Below are 25,345 nucleotides of genomic sequence, written 5' to 3' on the forward strand. Positions count from 1 at the left end.
TGCCCTTTAACAACAGCTCTCCTTTTTACAATAAACCTTACCCAAGCTTTAAACTCCTCTCAACGTATCCAAGCACAACACTTCCCCCATTCAAACACACACACACACACACAATTTTCAAAATGGCTGACAGCCCCAAACTTCGACTCTAATGGAAACGGGGTGGGAAGGCGGGACAAAAGCCCCAAACGCGGTGTGGAAACCTGTCAAAAATGCATGGTGATGATTACTATCAAGGTTATACTACTCACCAGTTTCACCATATCCACAGAGCAAATTATCTCATCATAGAAGGCAATCAGGTTGGTCAGGCTTGACTTGCCCTTGGTGAATCCATGTTGACTGTTCCTGATCACCTTCCTCTCCTACAAGTGCTTCATACTGGATTCCTTGAGGACCTGCTCCATGATTTTGCTGAAGTGAGACTGACTGTAGTTCCCCAGGTTCTCTTTCTTCCCTTTTTAAAATATTGGCACTATATTTGCCTTTTTCCAATCGTCCGGGACCTCCCCCGATCGCCACAAATTTTCAAAGATAATGGCTAATGGCTCTGCAATCACATCAGCCAACTCCCTCAGCACCCTTGGATGTATTAGATCTGGACCCATGGACTTGTGCATTTCCAGATTTTCTAAATAGTCCTTAATCTGTTCTTTCACTACTGAGGGCTGCTTACTTACTTCCCATGCTTTGTTGCCCAGTGCAGCAGTCTGGGAACTGATCTTGTCTGTGAAGCCTGGGCCAAAAAAAGCATTGAGTACTTCAGCTTTTTCCACATCATGTGTCATTAGGTTGCCTCCCCCATTCAGTAAGGGTCCCACACTTTGCCTGACCTTCTTCTTGTTGCTAACATACCTGTAGAAACCCTTCTTGTTACCCTTCACATCCCTTGCTAACTGCAACTCCAATTGTGCCTTGGCCTTCCAGATGACACCCTTGTATGCTCTAGCAATATTTTTATACTCCTCCCTAGTCATCTGTCCAAATTCTACTTCTTATAAGCTTCCTTTTTGAGTTTAAGCTCACCAAAGATTTCACTGTTAAGTCAAGCTGGTTGCTTGCCATATTTGCTATTCTTTCGGCACTTCAGGATGGTTTGTTCCTGTGCCCTCAATAATCCTATCATCCCCCGGAGATGTTGCTTCTAGGTCAGAATAGAGGCACATTAATTGTGTGTAAGTCTTTATTGTAGCTCCCCACAATGTATCTGATGTGGGTGACTGAGAGCAGTCTTCAGTCTCCAGAGATGTCAGTCAGACACCTATCGCTCGCACTGTGTTCACTGTAAAGTGTTGTGAGCTCTTTGAAAAGTAACTTGGTAAAAATGGCATCATGGTTCTCAGTGTTTATTGTCTCTCACTAATATCTACATCAAGTATGCTCAGATTATATCTCACTGCTAATCTGGGTGTGTGTTTACCTCACTGCTACCCCTGCAAACTTCGCCTGGTCTCTGAGAGTCAAATGGGGCATTGTCCACCTCATGTATCATCATCATCATTATCCAAACTGGGACCTCGGTGACACCTGTCCAGTCACAGTGCCTTGAGTAGGTTTGCACAGATGTAATCAATTGGAACTGAAGAAACAGTTTTGTTGATGATGTGTAAAATGGGAAGGAGTCCTGCTCTTTCTCTCTCAGCTATGTCAGTTAGTTTTCAGAGATTGCCTGTGCTTGGCATGAATGGGGAAAGGATACACACCAGAGAGTTTTAGGGCCATATTTAGGGCTCATTTGCTTGTATAAGCTGAGGCTACACTAGGCGGGTTTCTCGGTATAGCTATACCACTATATCTATAATGGCAAACCTTTTTCAGGGTAGACTAGGCCTAAACGAACAGTATTTTTCATTATTGTTCATTTATGCCTCATCACTCCAGTCTTTGAAAATTTCTTCGTGAACAGGTTTTGAAGGAGAAATATTCCATTAAAACTGGAAACACCAAGATTCCATCAAATTAAAAGTTCTATGGGAACATTTTGTGCAGGGAAGACTTTCTGAGTGACTGCTAAATGCACCCTGAACCCATCTAATGGCTAGTCCACAGAGAGATAAAAATCTACTACTGAGACCAGCAAATGTAGTTATTATGTTCAGGGGGTATGGACCTTTGCTTTGGTGCTGAAGTCTTGGGTCCTATAAACAATTATGATGCATAGTAGAGGTCAATACATGAGTGTTTTGGTGAGGGAAATATTTTCTAGGCCTGGAGATTTGTGCACAGATAGATTGCTAGGAGAGCAGTTGCCTGCAAATGGTCACATTGTGGCTGGTCCTTGCTTGAATATGCAGGGTGAAGGAGACAGTGCAAGGAAAGTTTCCACCATAGCACTCCTGCACAGATACCAGGCATGACAGCATTCTCTTTGCTTTCCTGAGTACAAGCATCGCTCCCTGTTAATCCCCGTTTGGGTGAGAGCTATCCCAAAAAGGGTAGGAAAAGCAGGGGGGAGATAGGGTCATGTTCCCCCTCCCCCTTAGAAGGCAGCAGAGATGACTGGACCTGAAGGGGAGGAGGTGCTGTTCCCTGTGGGCCTGCTGTAATGCCCACTGAAGTTAATAGATCTATTGATTTCATGTCTGGGCCCCATTGATTTCATTAGGTGAATTAGGCACCTAAATACCTTTAAGGATCTAGGCTGGCTGTGCCGAACATGCACAATTGGGGCCCATGTGATGCAATGAACAGTCCAGCTCTTCCTTTGCTTCTATTGAATCTACTGTCCCCACTGGAGAGTGTTGCTGCAAGTTTACCTATCCCTTCTAGTGAGCTCCGTGTACCATGAACATAGAGGTCAGCACAGTAGGCCCTCCAAGCACTAGGCTCTTGGTGGATTCTCCATCCCTTGGTGGGTTCCCATTAAACACTTCTCCTTCTGAGAGCCTCAGGTGCTCTAATGCTCTGCTTACAACTTCTCATCCCCAGCCTCTGACTCTGCTCTCAGGCCGCCTGCTACTTGTCCTTCCACAGGCACTTCCCAGGCTGCTGCCTCTGGTCTGCCACTGCCCACTCTGATGCAGCTCACTGACTGACCCTGATCCTCCTCTGCCCTCTGGGTGTCACTGCCTTGCCTGTTCACCTGGACCCCTCTACTGTCATGATGCTAAACTTGGTTGACAGTGCCCTCTGATGGTCATACATGAACCAGATCTCTTCCCAGAATGAGTAGTGGCCCAATCCTTTTCCTCCAGCTAATTCTGAGCGGAGTGGGAGGTGGGACCTGACCACGAACCAGCAGGTGCATTACACTATCTCTATAGGGCCCAACACCATAACACATGCTCCCACTCCTGTCCCCGGACACTCTCTGCTCCACATTCCCTCATAGCTAGCCCAGTCTGTATGTTGCCTCTCAGATGCACAAGGACAGTGTGGGAGCAGAAAACTTCAGTATACCCAGTCCACGCAGCACTTCCTTGCTCAGTATTGGTCCACACTGAGCTTGGAACCATTGCGCAGACTAAGGTATCTCCATGAAGGAAAAGGCCTTGGGACCTTGGACTTTCTTTAGGATAGAGATTTCAAGAAAAACCAGGCTACCTTCAGTACACAAACTCGCAATGTATAAATAATTCTACACATGTCATTCCATTACAAGCTGCCTTTTGCACATAAGGCTTTATTAGCTGAAAATAATTCAGTGGACTTTCGCATGGAATACTTTACGGAAAAGACTTTAATAAAGCTGTATGAGTTGGGGGCACAAAGATTGAAATAGCAGTGGGGCTGTAGCATGACAGGATTGAAAGGCATCAGCAGAGCTGTCTGGGCAGCATAGGACTCGAATACCAGGGGATCCAGGCAAAGAATTAGAGGGGTTATTACAGGTCAGGACTATCTATCTAAGGTATTTTTGTGGCCCCCGTTATCACCACATCCCAGCACCTGGCAATCTGTATTTGGTGCATTTGGTGCTGCAGGCAGAGGTAGCTCTCTGGCTCCCTCTGCTTCTGCCTGCACATATCAGGCAACAGCTTACTTACTTGAGCATCCCACCCTTTGTAGCTTATGTAGAGGGAGCTGCACACCCAGTGGGACTCTTTGCTGTCGCTCCAGCTAGTCCCCAGCCTCCAACTGTGTCTTTGCCCCCATTGCACCTAGTCCCTGCCAGCCTGGGCTCTCACTGCCCTCCTCTGGCCAGCCCCCCTACCCCTGACATCCCAGCTGGACCTCTTCCCTTCTCTCCAGGCATCAGCCCCCTAGCTGGGCTCATCCTCCCCACTCCAGTCAGGACTCCATACCTACACCCCTCGTGCCCTCTGCGGTCAGCACTCAGCAGACAGAGCCTCACTATGGCCAGCCCCCCACCCCCTTCCACTGGGGCCCCTCACCCCACCGCTCCAAGTAGCTCCCCAGCCAGGCCTCCATTTGCACTTGAAAAGTTGAATAACACACAGAGCTCAGCCTACATTTAGAACAAAATGGGTGACCTTCCACTGTATTTAGCCTTACACCACCTCTGTGAGGTAGGGGAGAACTGTGATCCGCTGTTCGCATGGACCCAGTTGGGGAGCTGATGCAGAGGCAGCTGAAGGCCCAGATTTTTAAGGTATTTAGCCATTGCTAAATGGCTCTGCATTGCAATGCCTAACTTATTTAGGAGTCTAAATCTCATTTTCAAAAGGGATTTAGGCACCTCAGAACCAAAATCTCGTAGACAGTCAATAGTATTTACATTTCTAAGTGCCCAAAAACCTTTCTGAAAATGAGATTTAGGCTTCTAAATCAGTTAGGCATTACAACACTGAGCACAACAACTCCTAACTACCTTTAAAAATCTGGGCCTAGGTCACATTCCCAAGATCCCCCAGGAAGTCTGTGGCAGGGCAGAGACATGAACATGAACCTTATCTAACCGGATAGCACCCTAAATGCTAGGCTGTCTATCCTCTCAACTAAAGTGTGTTGGCAGAGATTTGTGTGTGTGTGCATGTGAAAGTGTGGAGGTGTCCTACATCTTTAATTTAGTGGAAACCGGGAGATGCAAATTAGTATTTTGATGCAGTGACAGAGCTGGGGCATGTGGGGAGGGGGAGGATAGGAGGAGTGCTGCAGATTAGAGATGAGATGGACAGTACTGGAATGCCAGGGGATCCAGGAATAGAATTATAGAAATAGAAATACCATGAGGTTTGGTGCAGATCAGAAATGAAGTGCACTATTTGGCTAGTGGGTAGATTTTCAAAATGTTCTTTTCCATCTTTAGTAACTGGTTTTAATTTTTTTTTATTCTGCTCTTGAATTCACTCAAACAATTGTGAACACAGAGGCTTCTTTTTGCATCACGGTTGGAAGGGACCTCAGGAGTTCATCTAGTCCAACCCCCTGCTTTTTCAAAGCAGGACCAATCCCCAATTTTTCCCCAGCTGCTTAAATGGTCCCCTCAAGGATTGAACTCACAACCCTGAGTTTAGCAGGCCAACGCTCAAACCACTGAGCTATCCCTCCCTTTCCTATTTTTAAACATGAAATTGAGCCAGTACACAGATTCAAAGATTTTAAGGCCAGAAGAGATCATGATAGTTTGATGTCCTGCATGACATTCCAATCATTCCTGCAGTTCTATGGGGGAACCTGTTTTATAACCTGTGGCTGTGATAGCAGTTTCAGTTTAAAACATGATTATTCTGTCAATATTCTTTCACTGCGTTGCACTCTGTTTTTCCATGGCATTAAGGTGCATCCACTCAAGATGTGTGTGTCCTGGTCTACAAGGTCAGGGCAGAAGGTATGTGGGATATAGATAGGTCGGACATAAATAGTAATATTTGACTGATACTAATATAGTCACTGGAACAAAAGTTTTGAATTTCAAATGTATCTTCTGTGCAGTTTTGCAGTTAGAGATCAAATAATTAGTTTCTTTCTCTGTATAGTCCCTCTTAGGGAATTCTCTAATAGTAATTTCCTAACCTCCCCTTTGAGGAACAAGGTAATGCAGTTTGGAGATTATGCATGCTGGTTCTAAATAATCACCCTGACTCTGGCAACAAAACAAAAATGAAAATTCCAGGGAGGTTACACTTTCAGGTGCCTCCTCTCAGGACCTGAGGTGATCAATTTAGTGTAATTGACTCATCTCTCCAGAAACAGTTATTAGCTTCTGACAATTTTAATAAGCTCTCCGTGGGCATGATTAGAAAGTTTGTGCCTGCCAAACTGCGATGGCATAACTTTGCAAGCAAGTTTGGAAGTGTGGTTAAATTGGGTCCACTGTGCATCATTAAGATCTGAATGTGTTTCAAAGACATTGCAAACATTCATTGAAATTAGCAGCTCCCAGAGATAAACGAGCAGGCTTGATTGCTGTCCTAATTTAGGGGACTCTGAGAGACTTCCTTAAAGGAAGAGTCCTGTCGAAAGAGCAACGGGATTTATACAGGTTTCAGAGTAGCAGCCATGTTAGTCTGTATTCGCAAAAAGAAAAGGAGTACTTGTGGCACCTTAGAGACTAACAAATTTATTTGAGCATAAGCTTTCGTGAGCTACAGCTCACTTCACAGTGATTTCTCATCTCAAGAAAAGCTAGAAGTCCCTGGCCTATGCTAGCCACTGTGCTTAGCACTCTATGGTCCCCACTGTGCTAACCACTACGGGGAGCAGTTTGACTATGGATCATATTCATCTGGCTGCTTTCTGCCATTCAGCAAAGCAGCTGTAAATTTAGGCTTAACTAAACTAGGTTTCTAGCTACTTTGCTTTGCTAGAGTGGCACAAAGCAGCCAGAGCAGATTGATGAATCTGGCCCACAATTCCCATAACATGGATAATAACTCAGAGGTATATTTGATAAGATAAAACTGCCTGGCTCTTCTAAGGTTTGAGTCTGTGGTCACCTATGCAAATTGGTGAGGGTTTTTACCAAGCCTTCCCCAGGAAGTGGGGTGCAAGAGTTGGGAGGATTTGGGGGGAAAGATGTTTCCAAACTACGTTTTTTCAGGAACCCAGATAAAGTTTGGTGGTGGCAGTGGAAGTCCAAGGGCAAAGGGTAAAATAGTTTGTACCTTGGGGAAGTTTCAACCTAAGCCGGTAAAAGTAAGCTTTGGAGGTTTTCATGCAGGTCCCCACATCTGTACCCTAGAGTTAAGAGTGGGGAAGGAACCTTGACACATGGCTTGACTGTTACTGCTGCTCAAGCCTGCTACTGGAGGGTCATATATTAATGCATGCATGCACACATGGGGACACACACACACTCTAAGCCAGTGTAATACATAGGCATAGGGCCTAATAATCTTTAAATTATTAACATCACATAATTACTGTGCCTCTTACTCACTGATAGCATTTTGAGAGTTGGCACCACTGTGAGGTAATGTTCACCTAAGGATTATAAGGCTTCAAGCCTGTAGGGAAGTACCTGTGTGGTATCACTCACCTAAAAATTATTTGGCCTCAGTATACACAAAAGAAAAGGCACTAGTTAAGGTACCACCACTACAAAGAGGCTATCCGGAAGGCTTTAGACCTGGTAATCTCTGGGCTAGCAACAGTATTAATTCTCCTATATCTTTAAGGCCTTGTTTTTTGACTAGTACAGGACGCAGGCACAAATTACCCCGAAGGCATAATAATATTTGGCCTAGAAGTATCCCACAGGCACAGCCATGTAGGCCTCATTCCTGATATTTTTTGTGGCTAGCAATCCAACACAGAAACTACTGGCCAGCCAGCCAGGCAGGCAGCCTAACAATTACTGGCTAGAGACACCTCACAGACACCACCCTGCAGACACTAACTTTCATAACCTTGGAGCTATTAATACCACAAAGACACCAGTGGGCAGGTGTAACGAGCCTTTCCTGTGCAAGAAGGACTCTCACATTCAGCAGAGATCAAACCCAAGACATCAGAAGATGCTTTTAGCTAGTTGAAAGTAATAGGCTATTATAATGGTTGGGAGCAGTCACTATTAGACCCACTAATTCAATGTATTTCACAAGCATCTGTTTTAATCTTCAAGCTACTAACCTCACAAAGCCACTGCCCTGGAAGGAGAAGGTTTAATAATCTTTGAAGACACAACATAGCAGGCATCAGGCTTTATAATCTTGAAGTTAGCAACACACCACAAGTATGGCCCTGTATGCAAAATTCTTATGTCTTTAGGTTAGAAACACCGCTAATGCCTAGTAACTGTTTGGTTAGTCTCACGACCCAACACATCTTTTCTTGCATAAATTCCTGTGGAGGCTTTGGGCTAACTACATTGCATAGACATGCAGGCATAAAGCTAAATAATCTTTAGGATTAAATCATAATGATCATAGAATGTGATCTTCTGCTGTCATAATAATAGAGACAAGGTGGGTGAGGTAATATCTTTTCTTGGACCAACTTCTGTTGGTGACGGAGACAAACTTCCCACAGAGCTCTTCTTCAGGTCTGGGAAAGGTACTCAGAGTGTCACACCTAAATACAGGGTGGAACAAACTATTAAGCATAAAGAGTTAACACATGTTACAAGAAACTGTTGGGGACACTGGGCACTACACTAGGTAACTCGAGAGGGTGGAAGACCACAAGTGTTGATGAAGCCCTCCTGCTCTAGGCCCGAATAAACCAAGGCCCCTTTGCTTCTTGAACCCTCTGTGATCCTGCATAACTCTGAGGAAGCTAGCACACAAACAGACAGGTTTGTACACGGCTCACCAGCCAAGGCCAGCTTCAGCCTGGGAAACAGATAGATAAGGCAGAAATGTGTAGCAAAAACCGGTAACAAATAGGACCAAATAAGGCAAGGCTCGGGCAATGCTACTGAGGGAAAACAGAACTAGCTGCTTTAGCTGATTGGCTACGGTATTGTACGGGGCAACAGGTAATTGGTTGCATAAGCTTGTGTAGTGAAGTAGGAAAAGGTATAAAATGTATACTGGAATCTGTTGCACTGCTGCAGGATTTGAGACAGCTCAGTCTCCCTGCGCCCTATTTGGAGCTCCAAATAACTCTCTCTGCTTCTCCACCCCGTTGTGGTCATTGGCGTGACACATACCGGGCAACGAACCCAGCTGTTGCTTGCCTCAGGCACTCTGTGCCGGCAACAAAACCATTCAGAATGAAGTGGGCATATCCTGGGACCAACATGGGCATAACAATACTGCCAATAATAATAATAGTTAGAAAGGCCCATAAATTTTTGGGTTAGCAATACCACACTGGTACTGCTCTGCAGGCATAAAGGCCTAATAAACTTTGGGCAAGCAACAGAACACATTTTGCCCTTCAGGTATGAATCCAACACCACATAATCACTGTATTATAAGCATATAAAAATGACACTACTTAAGCTAGTATCACCCCACACAGACACTGCATTGGAGGCCTTATATCTGACAGTCTTAGAGTTAACAATATAATTGATTCTTCTGCAGGTTTCCTTAAGGGCTGGTAATCAATAGGTTGGCAATGCAACTGCTCTGTAGGTATAAATCTCAATATTCTTTGGACTATCAACATCTCACAGAACCTGCTGTGCAGACGTAAGGCCTAATATAATTTTGGGGCTAGCCAACTAACACAGGGAATACCCAGCAGGCATAAATCCTACATCTTCGAACTAGTAACAAGCACATAATCCTTGTATTATTGGCAGGGGACCTGATGTATCATGTTCACTGGGGCTCCACCCTCTTCCATTTCACCTCATTTCACCCCAGTTACAGATGTTCTGGGGCCCTCCCTAAGATTGGGGTGTTGGTACAATTGTTCTCCCTCCCCCACATCAGCTCTGACTATATGTCAATGTACTTCCTGCATCATGTAACATACTGGGCTCTGCATGGGGTACTGGCTCCTAGTGGCTGCTCACAGTAGGTGATATGGGATCTTTCATGCAGTTCTCAAGTGGCATAAACCAGTGTTTTGGAAGATGAAAAAACATGACCTTAGTCCCAGTTCCCTGTATGGTGTGGGATTAATACAATTAATTTACCAGTCATCAGCATCACTTGGATTTTCTGCAGTGAGACTGGTGCCACTTTTAGCTAGCAACACCATACAGGCGCTGCCTAGGAAATTTCCTACCTTGTAATCTGTGGCCAAATTGCACTGCATCAGAGGGCCAGAGAATGGAGCTACACTGATTGACACCAGCTGAGGATCTGGCCCAGGCAGTGCAGTGTAAACCTTTGACTAACAGTCCTTGTCTAGCAGAGGAACTTTATTGCAGGCACAAAGATTCTTAAGTTTTGGAACAGTCATGACATTCAAACACTGACAACAGGCTTAAGGCATAGTATAGTCTGTGCTGGTGTTACGAATTATACCTGATAGGTCACGCACAAAACTGCTGCGAATTATACCTGATAGGTCACGCACAGTTCGAATCTAGGCTGAGGCACGTGAACAAAGTCCACAACTGCAGAGTTCCCAAAAAACACTAAGTTTATTACGCTTGAGCATGGTGCCCCCCTGCTAGTCAAGAGGGGACCCCGAATACAGATCATACAAAGGTTATATACCTTTTAACAAAGCATGTTGCCCTCGTGCATCGGAAACCTTAGCCAGTAAACAAACCCTTTTCTTATCTACCACCTATCCCTGCTAGGTTCATTCCTCGTGCTAAATTACTATGTTAATTACACAGCATGGTCCTAAAGCAATGCATCGTAACTTTTATTATCAGGATGGGAGGCCTCACATCAAAGGTGAGGAGATAGGGAGTGAGGGACAGACAAAGAACAGATACCAGGAGTCAAGGCAGGCTAGAGACAAGGGGGAGGGTTTTCACAGGAAAGCAGTATCTAAGGAACACTCCTGCTGGTGCATGATGTGCTTGCTTTTAGACAATGGTGGGCCCCAAACCAAAATGGAGTCACATGTGCTAACTTTTCCTTAACACTGGCAACACCAAAGCCATTGCATTGTCAATAGTTTAGTAATACTTGGCCTAGCAACACTGAAGACATTCCATGCTGTGTAGTTCAAAGATTTGGCAATTCTTGGGGTCACAAGATCATACAGCCTAGGTCCAACAAAGAAAAATCATTTCAAGTCAGAATAAATGTCACTTAACATTAAGGGAAAAATCAAAACAAGAAAGAACAGAAGTCATGTACCTCCATGAAAGAGCATTGTGAGTATGTCTTCTGTAACAGGCCCCCTCAACTCTTTCTTAAAAAAAAAAAAGCAAAAAACAGCAGCCTTTCCAGACATCAGACTCCTTTGAAATGCAAATGTGAAAAAAGGAGAAAACAAAGCCTTAACATAGAGGCATGCACTCACTCATCTGTGGGCTAGCAACAACAGCAATTCCACTGCATGTAGGTTTAAGGCAGTACACTTCTTCTTGGGCAGTACACTTTTCCATCAGAAAATTCAGATTTCTCAAAAATCAAAACATTCCATATGAATATGTTGATTTCAAAAAAATTTCTTTGAGAAAACAAAACAAAACAAACAGCCAGAAATGAAGCATTTTGACCTTATCAGAAAGGAATGTTTCAATTTTTTGTTTAAAAATTATTTTTATATCTGCTTTGTTTAATGTTATATTACAATTTTATAATATAATATAAAATTAATAAAAGTTGAAATTTAAATGAAATATTTTATCAAAACAAAATGTTTCAATTGTCCTGAAATATTTGTTTTTGAAAAATTCATTTCACAATAAATTTTGAAATTATGTTTCCAATTAAGAATAAAAACAATTATTGAAATATTGGAATTTCCCATGAAATGGAAATTTCATCTCCTTCACAACTCTTGTGGGGCATATGATACACAATTCTTAAGGGTCAAGCTGTGGGTGTTCTGCTATTCACTGTGCAAGTTCTCCCAGGAGTTGATTTGGAAGGGTAAGCAAGAATTCTTTCTGGGGACTCAGTCCCTTCACAACTCCTCTAACTTGATGGACAGCACCGTGGCCAGAATGTAGCCCTTAGCTACTCAGGGCCGGATTAAGACCATTAGAGGCCCTAAGCACTGAAAAGATTATGGTACCCCCCCATTTTGTAATTCAAAATAAAAACAATACTATACTGTAAAATAACATTTTATTTTTCGAAATGACACAAAACTTACATGACACAAAACTTGCTGAAATTAAAATAGCTTCTTTCTAGATTTTCTGATTGCAAAATACTGGATAAATTCATTGAAGCTGACTCAAGGAAGCATGTCCGCTTCCATATGCAGTAGGGAAAGTGAATCCAGTCTGTCCTGACACATTATTGTTCTCTGAGGGTTTTTTATTCTTTTCAGCTGAGAAAAGGAGCATTCTGCGGAGCAGTTAGTAATCATCAATGTTAGAAAAATACGTCATGTGATCTCTACATTTGGAAATACACATTGTATTCCCTCTTTCAGTATTGTGTCATGAAGATCAATGTGACTGAATTTCGTTTTTCCTGTTTCATTAAACTTTGCACGCATATAACAGTGGAACTGCCGTACTTCTCCACAGAGATTCATGTTCAAGTCAACAGAGTATGAGTCAACTAGCTTTTGGGAACCTTGTCAATATTGTTCATCAGATAAGTCCATATCATTTAGAAAAGAAAATCTACTTGATACTACTTTGTACGCTTCACCTCTCCTCTTCATATGAGCTTCAAGTGTATCAATTATAGTGTAGTAAGTAGATACACAAAATTTGTCTCTAGGATTCAGTGCTGTTTCTGTTGCACTGCTATCATTTGCTCGTTTTTTCCTGATTCGCTTGCGGGACTGGGCTTCTTTGTAGTTAGTATCAAGCAAGATATCTTTTGATATGTCTTAAATCTTTCAAAATCATTCCTCAAAGTGTGTAAGTGGTCTGCTAATGATTGGCAGAGGTCTGCACATGTTTTCAAATCCAATTCTTTTTCTTGGAGAGCTCGACTTGTGTGGTAAAAGTGTTGTAAAATTTCATTTCATATGGTCAACATGAATACAAACTCTAGTTCTTGCATCTTGTTTGCAATGTTTTCTGCCTCTCGTCTAGTTTCTCCCTTTTGTGATTAGTCTTCAGCTCTACTTTCTAATGCATCCACAATCTTTGAGTAAGACTCCAGAATTGCACTTGTTGCCACTGCATGTGCCTCCCAGCGAGTATTAGAAAGAGATTTCAACACACGATTATTGCCCAAATATGGTTTAAGAACTGCCCATCGGTGTGTTGAGGCAGAGAAAAATGTATAAAGTATCTGGACTGTTGAGAAAAAACTTACTGCCACCGACAACAATCAACAGCACTGCGGCCAACAAGATTGAGAGTGTGTAGCACATGGTATGAATATGGCACATTTGTTCTGTTCTAAAAGCTTCTTCTGCATTCCTTGATAACGCCCTGACATGTTGTCAGCATTCTCATAAGACTGACCTCTGCACTTTGAGAAATCTATTTTGCAAACTTGGCACAGATAATTCAGTACTTGATTTCCCATTTCTTCACCAGTGTGGCTTTTCAAATTGAAGAATGTTATAAATCGTTCAACTGGTTTTCCATCTGTGGGAGACACATATCTTAGAACAATATTCAATTGATCAATATGTGAAAGATCAGGTGTAGAGTCGACAGATAAACTGAAGTACCCAGGAGTAGTTATTTAATCCACAATAGCTGAACGAACTTTGTCACTCATTAGACCAATGAGTTCATCACATATTGTCTTGGATAAGTATGATGGGTTACCTTTGCCAGCATTCCCATATTTTGAAATATGGCATGCTAAAAAATGGGTTAAGCTGAGCCACAAGCTCTAATAATCCCAAGAAATTTCCATTCTGCAATGATCCAAATGTGTCATTTGATCCTGAAAGGCAGACCACATTCAGCTAATGTTTGAATAACAGCTATAACATGCTGCAAGACATGTTGCCAGTATTCACACTCCCCTTTAATGTGTTCTTCCCATTTTTGTGTCAATCCAAAGCCCTGTCTTTGATTTAAATATGTCAACATTGAATCTCTATGAGTACTGCTATTTTCATGTTGTTCAATTAAAACAGTATTCCACCAGTCACTAAATCCATCTGCAGCAAACCAGGATGTTGAAGGTTTATATGCAAAAAGTTTGCAGACAAAACAGTACACAGACCCTGTTGATGGTGAATACAGTAGCCATTCTCGAGTGTATTTCTCACCATTTGCTTTCATGCCGAAAAATATTTTTTGTTTGCCACTGGTAAAAGTCCGACTTGATTTCTCAAATGGCAAGTGTGGTGTTGACAGTCATTTGGTCCACGATCTATCCAGTAAGCTACATCATCAGTACTGAAATCAACCCACATACCAGGCTCTTTTCTCCTATTATTTACAGCATGAGCAGGTTCAGTATCTTACGCATCCACATGTTCTGGAATGGTGTTTGTTTCACCAATAGAAGAAGGGTCAATCTCTGAAACACCTACAGGTTTTGGAACGATGCCTGTGCTACTGAGAGAAGATGTTGCTTCTGATGGATTCGCTTTGAAAAATGATGTCAGCTTTGGAAGATTTTGGAAAATTTCACTAGTTTTTTGTTTTCTTCCGCCAGTTTACGTTTCTGTGCTCCACTCGGTTGGTTAAATTTCATCCTGCCCCTTATCTCAGTTATCTGAACTTAAAAAAAAAACAAATTACACAACGTACACTATTTTTATGTATATATTATATATATATATATATGAAAGAAAAAAACAAATCAAGTACGTATAACTCAGAAGAATAATCAATAATAAAACATAAATTATTGCAATACATGACAGGATCTCATTTCCTCGCATTATTTTGATCTACCTTAGTAGGATGCCCCCTGATTTAGGTGGAGATAAGTAATAAAAAGAGAACAGAAAAATGGGGGAGGATTGTGTAGTGGAGTGTAAGGAAGTCTAACAAAGTTCTGATTTTTCCCATGATGACTACTTTGATGCTTTTTTTGAAATATCAAATATCATATTTTTTCCAAAAAAAAATCTAATTTTTTTTGGTGCCCCCTGCTTTGCTGGTGCCCTAAGCACATGCTTAGTCTGCCTATTGGAAATCAACAAATGGCTACGCAGGTGGTGTCGGAGAGAAGGCTTTGGATTCTTTGACCATGGGATGGTGTTCCATGAAGGAGGAGTGCTGGGCAGAGACAGACTCCACCTAACGAAGAGCGGGAAGAGCATCTTTGCGAGCAGGCTGGCTAACCTAGTGAGGAGGGCTTTAAACTAGGTTCACCGGGGGAAGGAGACCAAAGCCCTAAGGTAAGTGGACAAGCGGGATACCGGGAGGAAGCACAGGCAGGAACATCTGTGAGGGGAGGGCTCCTACCTCATACTGAGAATGAGGGGCGATCAGCAGGTTATTTCAAGTGCCTATATACAAATGCACAAAGCCTTGGAAACAAGCAGGGAGAACTGGAGGTCCTGGTGAAGTCAAGGAATTATGACATGATTAGAATAACAGAGACTTGGTGGGATAGCTCACATGGCTGTCATGGATGGTTATAAACTGTTCAGGAAGGACAGGCAGGGCAGAAAAGGTGGGGGAGTAGCACTGTATGTAAGAGAGCAGTATGACTGCTCAGAGCTCCAGTATGAAACTGCAGAAAAACCTGAGTGTCTCTGGATTAAGTTTAGAAGTGTGAGCAACAAAAGTGATGTAGTGGTGGGAGTCTGCTATAGACCACCGGACCAGGGGGATGAGGTGGATGAGGCTTTCTTACGGCAACTCGCAGAAGCCACTAGATCACACGCCCTCGTTCTCATGGGTGACTTTAATCATCCTGATATCTGCTGGGAGAGCACTACAACGGTGCACAGACAATCCAGGAAGTTTTTGAAAAATGTAGGGGACAATTTCCTGGTGCAAGTGCTGGAGGAGCCAACTAGGGAGAGAGCTTTTCTTGACCTGCTGCTCACAAACTGGGAAGAATTAGTAGGGGAAGCAAAAGTGGATGGGATTCTGGGAGGCAGTGACCATGAGTTGGTTGAGTTTACGATCCTGACACAGGGAAGAAAGGTAAGCAGCAGAATACGGACCCTGGACTTCAGGAAAGCAGACTTCGACTCCCTCAGGGAACTGATGGGTAGGATCTCCTGGGGGAATAACATGAGGGGGAAAGGAGTCCAGGAGAGCTGCCTGTATTTCAAAGAATCCTTGTTGAAGTTACAGGGACAAACCATCCCGATGTGTCGAAAGAATAGTAAATATGGTAGGCGACCAGCTTGGCTTAACAGTGAAATCCTTGCAGATCTTAAACATAAAAAAGAAGCTTACAAGAAGTGGAAGATTGGACAAATGACCAGGGAAGAGTGTAAAAATATTGCTCGGGCATGTAGGAATGAAATCAGGAGGGCCAAATCGCACCTGGAGCTGCAGCTAGCAAGAGATGTTAAGAGTAACAAGAAGGGTTTCTTCAGGTATGTTGGCAACAAGAAGAAAGCCAAGGAAAGTGTGGGCCCCTTACTGAATGAGGGAGGCAACCTAGTGACAGAGGATGTGGAAAAAACTAATGTACTCAATGCTTTTTTTGCCTCTGTCTTCACGAACAGGGTCAGCTCGCAGACTGCTGCACTGGGCAACACAGCATGGGGAGTAGGTGGCCAGCCCTCTGTGGAGAAAAGTGGTTAGGGACTATTTAGAAAAGCTGGACGTGCACAAGTCCATGGGGCCGGATGCGTTGTATCCGAGAGTGCTAAAGGAGTTGGCAGCTGTGATTGCAGAGCCATTGGCCATTATCTTTGAAAACTCATGGCGATCGGGGGAAGTCCCGGACAACTGGAAAAAGGCTAATGTAGTGCCCATCTTTAAAAAAGGGAAGAAGAAGGATCCTGGGAACTACAGGCCAGTCAGCCTCACCTCAGTCCCCGGAAAAATCATGGAGCAGGTCCTCAAGGAATCAATCCTGAAGCACTTACACGAGAGGAAAGTGATCAGGAACAGTCAGCATGGATTCACCAAGGGAAGGTCATGCCTGACTAATCTAATCGCCTTCTATGATGAGATTACTGGTTCTGTGGATGAAGGGAAAGCAGTGGATGTATTGTTTCTTGACTTTAGCAAAGCTTTTGACACGGTCTCCCACAGTATTCTTGTCAGCAAGTTAAAGAAGTATGGGCTGGATGAATGCACTATAAGGTGGGTAGAAAGTTGGCTAGATTGTTGGGCTCAACGGGTAATGATCAATGGCTCCATGTCTAGTTGGCAACCGGTATGAAGTGGAGTGCCCCAAAGGTCAGTCCTGGGGCCGGTTTTGTTCAATATCTTCATAAATGATCTGGAGGATGGTGTGGATTGCACTCTCAGCAAATTTGCGGATGATACTAAACTAGGAGGAGTGGTAGATACGGTGGCAGGTAGGGATAGGATACAGAGGGACCTAGACAAATTGGAGGATTGGGCCAAAAAAAACCTGATGTGGTTCAACAAGGATAAGTACAGGGTCCTGCACTTAGGACGGAAGAATCCAATGCACCGCTACAGACTAGGGACCGAATGGCTAGGCAGCAGTTCTGCGGAAAAGGACCTAGGGGTGACAGTGGACGAGAAGCTGGATATGAGTCAACATTGTGCCCTTGTTGCCAAGAAGGCCAATGGCATTTTGGGATGTATAAGTAGGGGCATAGCCAGCCGATCGAGGGACGTGATCGTTCCCCTCTATTCGACATTGGTGAGGCCTCATCTGGAGTACTGTGTCCAGTTTTGGGCCCCACACTACAAGAAGGATGTGGAAAAATTGGGGAGAGTCCAGCGAAGGGCAACAAAAATGATTAGCAAAAAAATGATTAGGGGTCTGGAACACATGACTTATGAGGAGAGGTTGAGGGAACTGGGATTGTTTAGTCTGCAGAAGAGAAGAATGAGGGGGGATTTGATATCTGCTTTCAACTACCTGAGAGGTGCTTCCAAAGAGGATGGTTCTAGACTATTCTCAGTGGTAGAAGAGGACAGGACAAGGAGTAATGGTCTCAAGTTGCAGTGGGGGAGGTTTAGGTTGGATATTAGGAAAAAAATTTTCACTAGGAGAGTGGTGAAACCCTGGAATGCGTTACCTAGGGAGGTGGTGGAATCTCCTTCCTTAGAAGTTTTTAAGGTCAGGCTTGACAAAGCCCTGGCTGGGATGATTTAAATGGGGATTGGTCCTGCTTTGAGCAGGGGGTTGGACTAGATGACCTCCTTAGGTCCCTTCCAACCCTGATATTCTATGTTTCTATGATTCTATGATTCTAATCCAGCCCTGAATGTACACTACCTTGGAAAAACAATTCAAAATGAGATCATACAGTTACTGGCAACAAAAGTCAAACAGAAGATTGTGGCAGATCTGAAGTCAGCAAGATATTACTCTGTTATTCTGGACTGCACACCTTACATCAGCCATACAGAACAATTTACTTTAATGGTGCGTTTTGTAACAAAAACAGAACCTAGTGAAAATTTCCCTGCCATGGTGACTGTCAGAGAGCATTCTCTAGAATTTATTGACATTGATGATACTACAAGAGCTGGTATGACAAATGTGCTTCTTAAAAAGCTATGGGAATTGCAATACCTGACATGAGAGGTCCGGGCTACGATAATGGTGCCAACATGAGAGGAAAGAACAGAGGAGTGCAGACACAGATCCGAGAGTTAAACCCTCGAGCTTTTTTTGTCCCATGCAGTTTTCATTCATTGAACTTGGTGGCCAGTGACGCAGCATCAGCTTCTAGTGAGGCCGCTGATTTTTTTAATGTAATTCAAAGCATCTGTGTATTTTTCTCTGCATCAACTCATCGATGGCAAATTTTGAAGCAACATCTGGGAACATCCTCTCTGACACTGAAACCACTGAGTGCCACATGATGGGAAAGTTGAGTGGAGGCAATAAAGCCTATCAAACACCAAATTGGGAAGGTAGATGATGCCATAGTTGCCATTATGGAGGCTAATGCTATGACAGGAACTGTTTGTGGGAGAACGGTGGCAGAGGGAAATGGAATCACCAGAAACATACATAACTTCAAATTTCTGTGTGGCTTCGTGTTGTGGCACGACATACTGTTTGAAATAAATGTTGTAAGCAAGAAACTCCAAGGTGTCGACCTTGATATATCTGGAGCAATGGAGCAACTGGACAAAGCAAAGTCATACCTATGTAGGAGCAGAATTTTATATTTGTACTATAAGAATTCATGTATGATTTGATTATCCTGCCAGCCACCCTTTTTGAATAGCAAAAGGGAATGACCCTCTGGGACACTGGCAGAAACGCATCTGACAGACTGCCAGTGTCTGTACTGATGTTAAGGCAGGGACAGACCAGAACAATCCTTTTGACTGATTATAATTTATAATGTCTACTATGGTTTGAGCAGGGGGTTCCTGCTTTGAGCAGGGGGTTGGTCTAGATGACCTCCTTAGGTCCCTTCCAACCCTGATATTCTATGATTCTATTCTATGATTCTATGGTTTCCTATATGTATTATAAATTAAGCAGTCTTGTGAAATATACTTTTTTTTTGTTTTAAGGTTTAGTAAATAAGAGACAGAATTCTGTATTGTGTCTATGTTAATGAAATTAAAGGAATGTTGAAGGCCCGGGCGCCAATGTGAACTTAGTAAATTTAGGTTTCAGAGTAACAGCCGTGTTAGTCTGTATTCGCAAAAAGAAAAGGAGGACTTGTGGCACCTTAGAGACTAACCAATTTATTAGAGCATAAGCTTTCGTGAGCTACAGCTCACTTCTTCAGATGCATATCGTGGAAACTGCAGCAGGCTTTATATATACACAGAGAATATGAAACAATACCTATTCCCACCCCACTGTCCTGCTGGTGTCCAGCAGGACAGTGGGGTGGGAATAGGTATTGTTTCATATTCTCTGTGTATATATAAAGCCTGCTGCAGTTTCCACGATATGCATCTGAAGAAGTGAGCTGTAGCTCACGAAAGCTTATGCTCTAATAAATTGGTTAGTCTCTAAGGTGCCACAAGTCCTCCTTTTCTTTTTAGTAAATTTAGTAAGGTTTAATTTACAATGCCTTTCTTGCTCAACATAAAATCTGCTGTACACTTTTTGAAGGTCTCTGTAAAAGATTGTTTGTGTAAATAAGAAATGTATGCATCCAAAAAAAAAAAAAGGTGTAAAGGCCATTGTTAAAATCAAATGGTCAAAAAAGAAGGGGTAAAAAAATTTAACAAAACTTATCGACGCCAAAGAACCATCAATGAGCATCTATAAGTAAGGAAGGGCAGATTGACGACCTTGAGGTAAAGGCTGGCACCCCTAAAAACAAAACAATTAATTAAATCAAAACCAGAACAGAATGACCTTCTCGAAGGTACTTTGGAAAGTTAACATCAAAAAATAACACCAACTAAAAAGTAACCGGTCATAAACTAACACAGCAAAATCCATAAACTTTAATTTAAAAAAAACACTATAAAAACAAAGTGCTTTGCCATGGGGCTTTGGCTTCGTCTTGCCACAACTCCAGGAGCATCATATCATGACCAACAGAGCCCGGCTCCCCTCTGTGACCAATTTGGCTTGCCACTAGATTGATCCAGACTCTGGACTGGTAACTATAAACATCACCTGGCAAAACTAACTGTGTGTGTGTGTGAGAAAAAGCATATGCTAACTGCTGTATTCTCAATAAATGCAGCATGTTGGGGAGGGATAGCTCAGTGGTTTGAGCATTGGCCTGCTTAACCCAGGGTTGTGAGTTCAATCCTTGAGGGGGCCATTCAGGGCTCTGTGGCAAAAATTGGGGATTGGTCCTGTTTTGAGCAGGGGGTTGGACTAGATGACCTCCTGAGGTCCCTTCCAACCCTGATATTCTATGATTCCCTAAAAGATCCCATGTGCTTCTTATAAGCATAAAACCAAGTCTTACCGGTCAGATGAGGGATTTCAAAACATTCTGAAGAGTGCACAGAAGTTGGCAGAGAAAGTTCACACCGAAGCTATTTTCCCACCCATTCAAGAATACAAGAGTCACCGAAGAAGACGACATTTTGATTACGAGGTATGGGATGGGATAATCCCATAAGAGACCCCAAACAGCAATTCAAAATTGAATTCTTTAACCAGGTGCTAGATTGTGCAAAAGTTGAAGAACGTTTCATGCTGCTCAAGGAACACAGCACTATATTTGGGATGTGTTGTATTATATTCCAAAACTCCTCACTATACCTGAAGACCTACACCAGCAATGCAGAGCACTAGAGACAGTGTTGACACATGATGACGTGCGCTATTGATGCAAGTGATTTAGGTGATGAATTGAGATACATTTCAGCAGGATCAACTCCAAAGGCTATTATGGAACATATGTGCACAGATAAGATGACCACCCTCTTTCCAAATGCTTTTGTTGCTCTGCTCATACTTAAGAACATAAGAATGGCCATACTGGGTCAGACCAAAGGTCCATCCAGCCCAGTATCCTGTCTACCACCAGGTGCCCCAGAGCGAGTGAACCTAACAGGTAATGATCTCGTGATCTCTCTCTTGCCATCCATCTCCACCCTCTGACAAACAGAGGCTAGGGACACCATTCCTTACCCATCCTGGCTAATAGCCATTAATGGAGTTAACCTCCATGAATTTATCCAGTTCTCTTTTAAACCCTGTTATAGTCCTAGCCTTCACAACCTCTTCAGGCAAGGACTTCTACAGGTTGACTGTGCGCTGAGTGAAGAAGAACTTCCTTTTATTTGTTTTAAACCTGCTGCCCATTAGTTTCATTTGGTGGCCCCCTAGTTCTTATATTATGGGAACAAGTAAATAACTTTTCCTTATTCACTTTCTCCACACCATTCATGATTTTATATACCTCTATCATATACCCCCTTGGTCTCCTCTTTTCCAAGCTGAAAAGTCCTAGCCTCTTTAATCTCTCCTCATATGGGACCTGATCCAAACCCCTAATCATTTTAGTTGCCCTTTTCTGAACCTTTTCTCATGTCAGTATATCTTTTTTGAGATGAGGTGACCGCAGCTGTACTCAATATTCAAGATGTGGGAGTACCATGGATTTATATAAAGGCAATAAGATATTCTCCATCTTATTCTCTATCCCTTCTAACACTTCCTGTAACAGTTTGCAGTGGAAAAAGCACCTTCTCCAAGCTGAAGTTAATAAAAACACATCTACGCTCCACAATGACACAGGAGAGGCTGGTCGGCCTTGCAACCATCTCAGTAGAGCATGAGCTTGCCCAGACTGTGGACCTTCAGGAAGTAGTTCAATCTTTGCAACCAAGAAGGCACGGAAAGCACCACTTTGATTATTCAAAAAGATAAAAATGCCAGTGTTTACTATGCAGACAAGAAAAGTTAACTTTCAAATGCCTGAACAGCAAATGTAAGTGTTACTTAAAATTTTTGAACAAGGCATTTTAAGTTGTTAGTTCTCCTTTATTGGGGTAGGAAGCAGAGCAGTACCATGAGAGGAGTAGAACAGAAAGAAGGCAGAATTGAGAGCTTTCAAAGTTTTGGCCCAAGTGAGGAGCCATTTGAGCTCCCAGCCTCAGGTGCCAAAATGTTGTGGGCCGGCCTTGCTCCTACCTATATATCTTCTCCACCATACTAAGGATCTGCTCTGCCAAGGGAGGCGCAAAGCCTTCTCGACCTGCACCTCCCACTTGACATTTGTCACCATCTTTTGTCACTTTGATCTTTATGTATTTGCAGACCAGTTCCATCCACTCACTAGATACAGACAAAGTGGCTTCTGTATTCAGCACAGTGGTGATCCCCATGCTGAACCCCCGATCTACAGCCTCAGGAACAAGGAGGTGAAAGATGCCTTGAGGAAGGTCATGTATAAAAAGTGTTGGAGTTTTAAATTAATGCAATTAATCAACTAATTTTGAGTAACCAACAGAGGCTGAAGGACAAAAGGTAATGCTTTCTCTTTATTTTAATCCTTTGATTAACTGATTATACACTGAAGATGGTCTTTTCTCACTACTTGTCATTGTGTAAACTTTATACAGGAGCTCTGTGTTGTAAGACATGGTAAGAGTACCAATGTCAGCTGCATTAGCATACAGTGCAACATGTTAATTCAGCAGACCTCGATGTTCTTCATCAGGAAGGCCAAGGCGCTCGGCCAGGTTTACTGTCGATAAGGCATGGTACTAGCAGTCCATAGGATCTACAGATCCACTATCACATGTATGCCCAGGAGAATGGTACCAGCTCAGGCAGTGCACCAGGATGCTGTCCCCCCTCAGCTGGACAAAGATGTCCCTCCTATGACTGTTCCTTTTATACATTGATACAAACAAGTTACGTATTACACTCCAGACGTCATTAGTACCTGCTTGTTCCTTGTATTCTTGTACCTGCTAGTTCAAACAAAACATCCTTATCCATTAGCCTTATGAGGGGTTGGTGTGTTCCTGTACAATCTTTTGGTAGTTTGTTTACATAGTTACTTGAGAGATATGTGTGGTTTTGTTCCATCCTCTCCAGTCAGGAATGTGCTTATCTGGTGTTAGCTGGTACCTTGGGTGTTGTTACTTTGCTAAGGCCAGGCTTATTCTGGTTCCCAACCTTTGGTTCACACTGTTAGTTATGCTTAGGGCTCCAGCAAGGCCTGCAGAGTGTGTAATGATTTGGGGAACCTAAGTGCAACTATGAAATTTGGTTGATATTATGAAGTTATTACTATGAAAATTGCTGCATCATGAATGTATCCACCACTCCTGACAAGGCATTAAACATGTCCCTCACAGACCAGGGACACTCGTTGGTCATTAAAACTCAACACCCATCTCTTTAAATCAGTTACTTTGTTTGGGGCAAAGCAGAGAGTATGGATTACTAACAGCTCAAGAAAGAGAAGCTGTTGAGCATGTGTGGCGTGAGCTCTGTGTGCTGCTGATCAGAAAAATCCGAGTGGGTGGCTGTCAAGGTTCCTCCCCCACTCTGAACTCTAGGGTACAGATGTGGGGACCTGCATGAAAAACCTCCTAAGCTTATCTTTACCAGCTTAGGTCAAAACTTCCCCAAGGTACAAAATATTCCACCCTTTGTCCTTGGATTGGCTGCTACCACCACCAAACTAATACTGGTTACTGGGGAAGAGCTGTTTGGACGCGTCTTTCCCCCCAAAATACTTCCCAAAACCTTGCACCCCACTTCCTGGCCAAGGTTTGGTAAAAAGCCTCACCAATTTGCCTAGGTGACTACAGACCCAGACCCTTGGATCTTAAGAACAATGAACAATCCTCCCAACACTTGCACCCCCCCTTTCCTGGGAAATGTTGGATAAAAAACCTCACCAATTTGCATAGGTGACCACAGACCCAAACCCTTGGATCTGAGAACAATGAAAAAGCATTCAGTTTTCTTACAAGAAGACTTTTAATAAAAATAGAAGTAAATAGAAATAAAGAAATCCCCCCTGTAAAATCAGGATGGTAGATACCTTACAGGGTAATTAGATTCAAAACATAGAGAACCCCTCTAGGCAAAACCTTAAGTTACAAAAAAGATACACAGACAGAAATAGTTATTCTATTCAGCACAGTTCTTTTCTCAGCCATTTAAAGAAATCATAATCTAACACGTACGTAGCTAGATTACTTACTAAAAGTTCTAAGACTCCATTCCTGGTCTATCCCCCACAAAGACAGAATATAGACAGACCCACAGACCCTTTGTTTCTCTCCCTCCTCCCAGCTTTTGAAAGTATCTTGTCTCCTCATTGGTCATTTTGATCAGGTGCCAGCGAGGTTACCTTTAGCTTCTTAACCCTTTACAGGTGAGAGGAGCTTTCCCCTGGCCAGGAGGGATTTCAAAGGGGTTTACCCTTCCCTTTATATTTATGACAGTGGCCATATTTGGCTCATATGGTTTCAACATCCAGATGACCAAGAAGATGGTGTTAGAGGGGTTTCACAGGTGGCCCAGCAGATACAAGGGTGTGTGAACCAGAGCAGTGGAGGCTGCAGTGAAAGAAGCTGCAGCTGAAGGGGAAGGGATCACTCATGAAGGAGAGACAGATGGAATTGGAGGCCAGGTGTCAGAGCCAACAGAGAGAATTGGAGCAACAGATACTTACTGACCAGGACAAACACTTCTGGCTTCAATAGAAGAAGAAAGTTCAGCCACGTCCATGAAACCTAGAAGGAAAGTCATGAGGGTGTACTGAAGCAGATTCTGGCAGGCAGACAAATGTGGGTATAAGACCCTCTGAGGAAGCCCATCTCTCTGTCTGTAGCCTGAATCAATAACAACATTGAATAGGGCTCTGGGGTCCAGGAGAGTACCCCCTTTTCATTAGATAATGGGGAATGATGTAACAGGATTAAACCCAGAGGGTTCTCTTGCAACCCCCTCACCAGAATGAGTAGCCCAGGAGGTGAGCTCTCTGCCACCCCTTTTTGGGGAAACTAAGTCAGTACTGGCTGTGACTGTGGTCAAAAATCCTGCTATAGTCCAGAGGCATGGCT

The sequence above is a fragment of the Lepidochelys kempii genome, chromosome 6 (assembly GCF_965140285.1).
Source record: "Lepidochelys kempii isolate rLepKem1 chromosome 6, rLepKem1.hap1, whole genome shotgun sequence".
Taxonomy (NCBI): Eukaryota; Metazoa; Chordata; order Testudines; family Cheloniidae; genus Lepidochelys; species Lepidochelys kempii.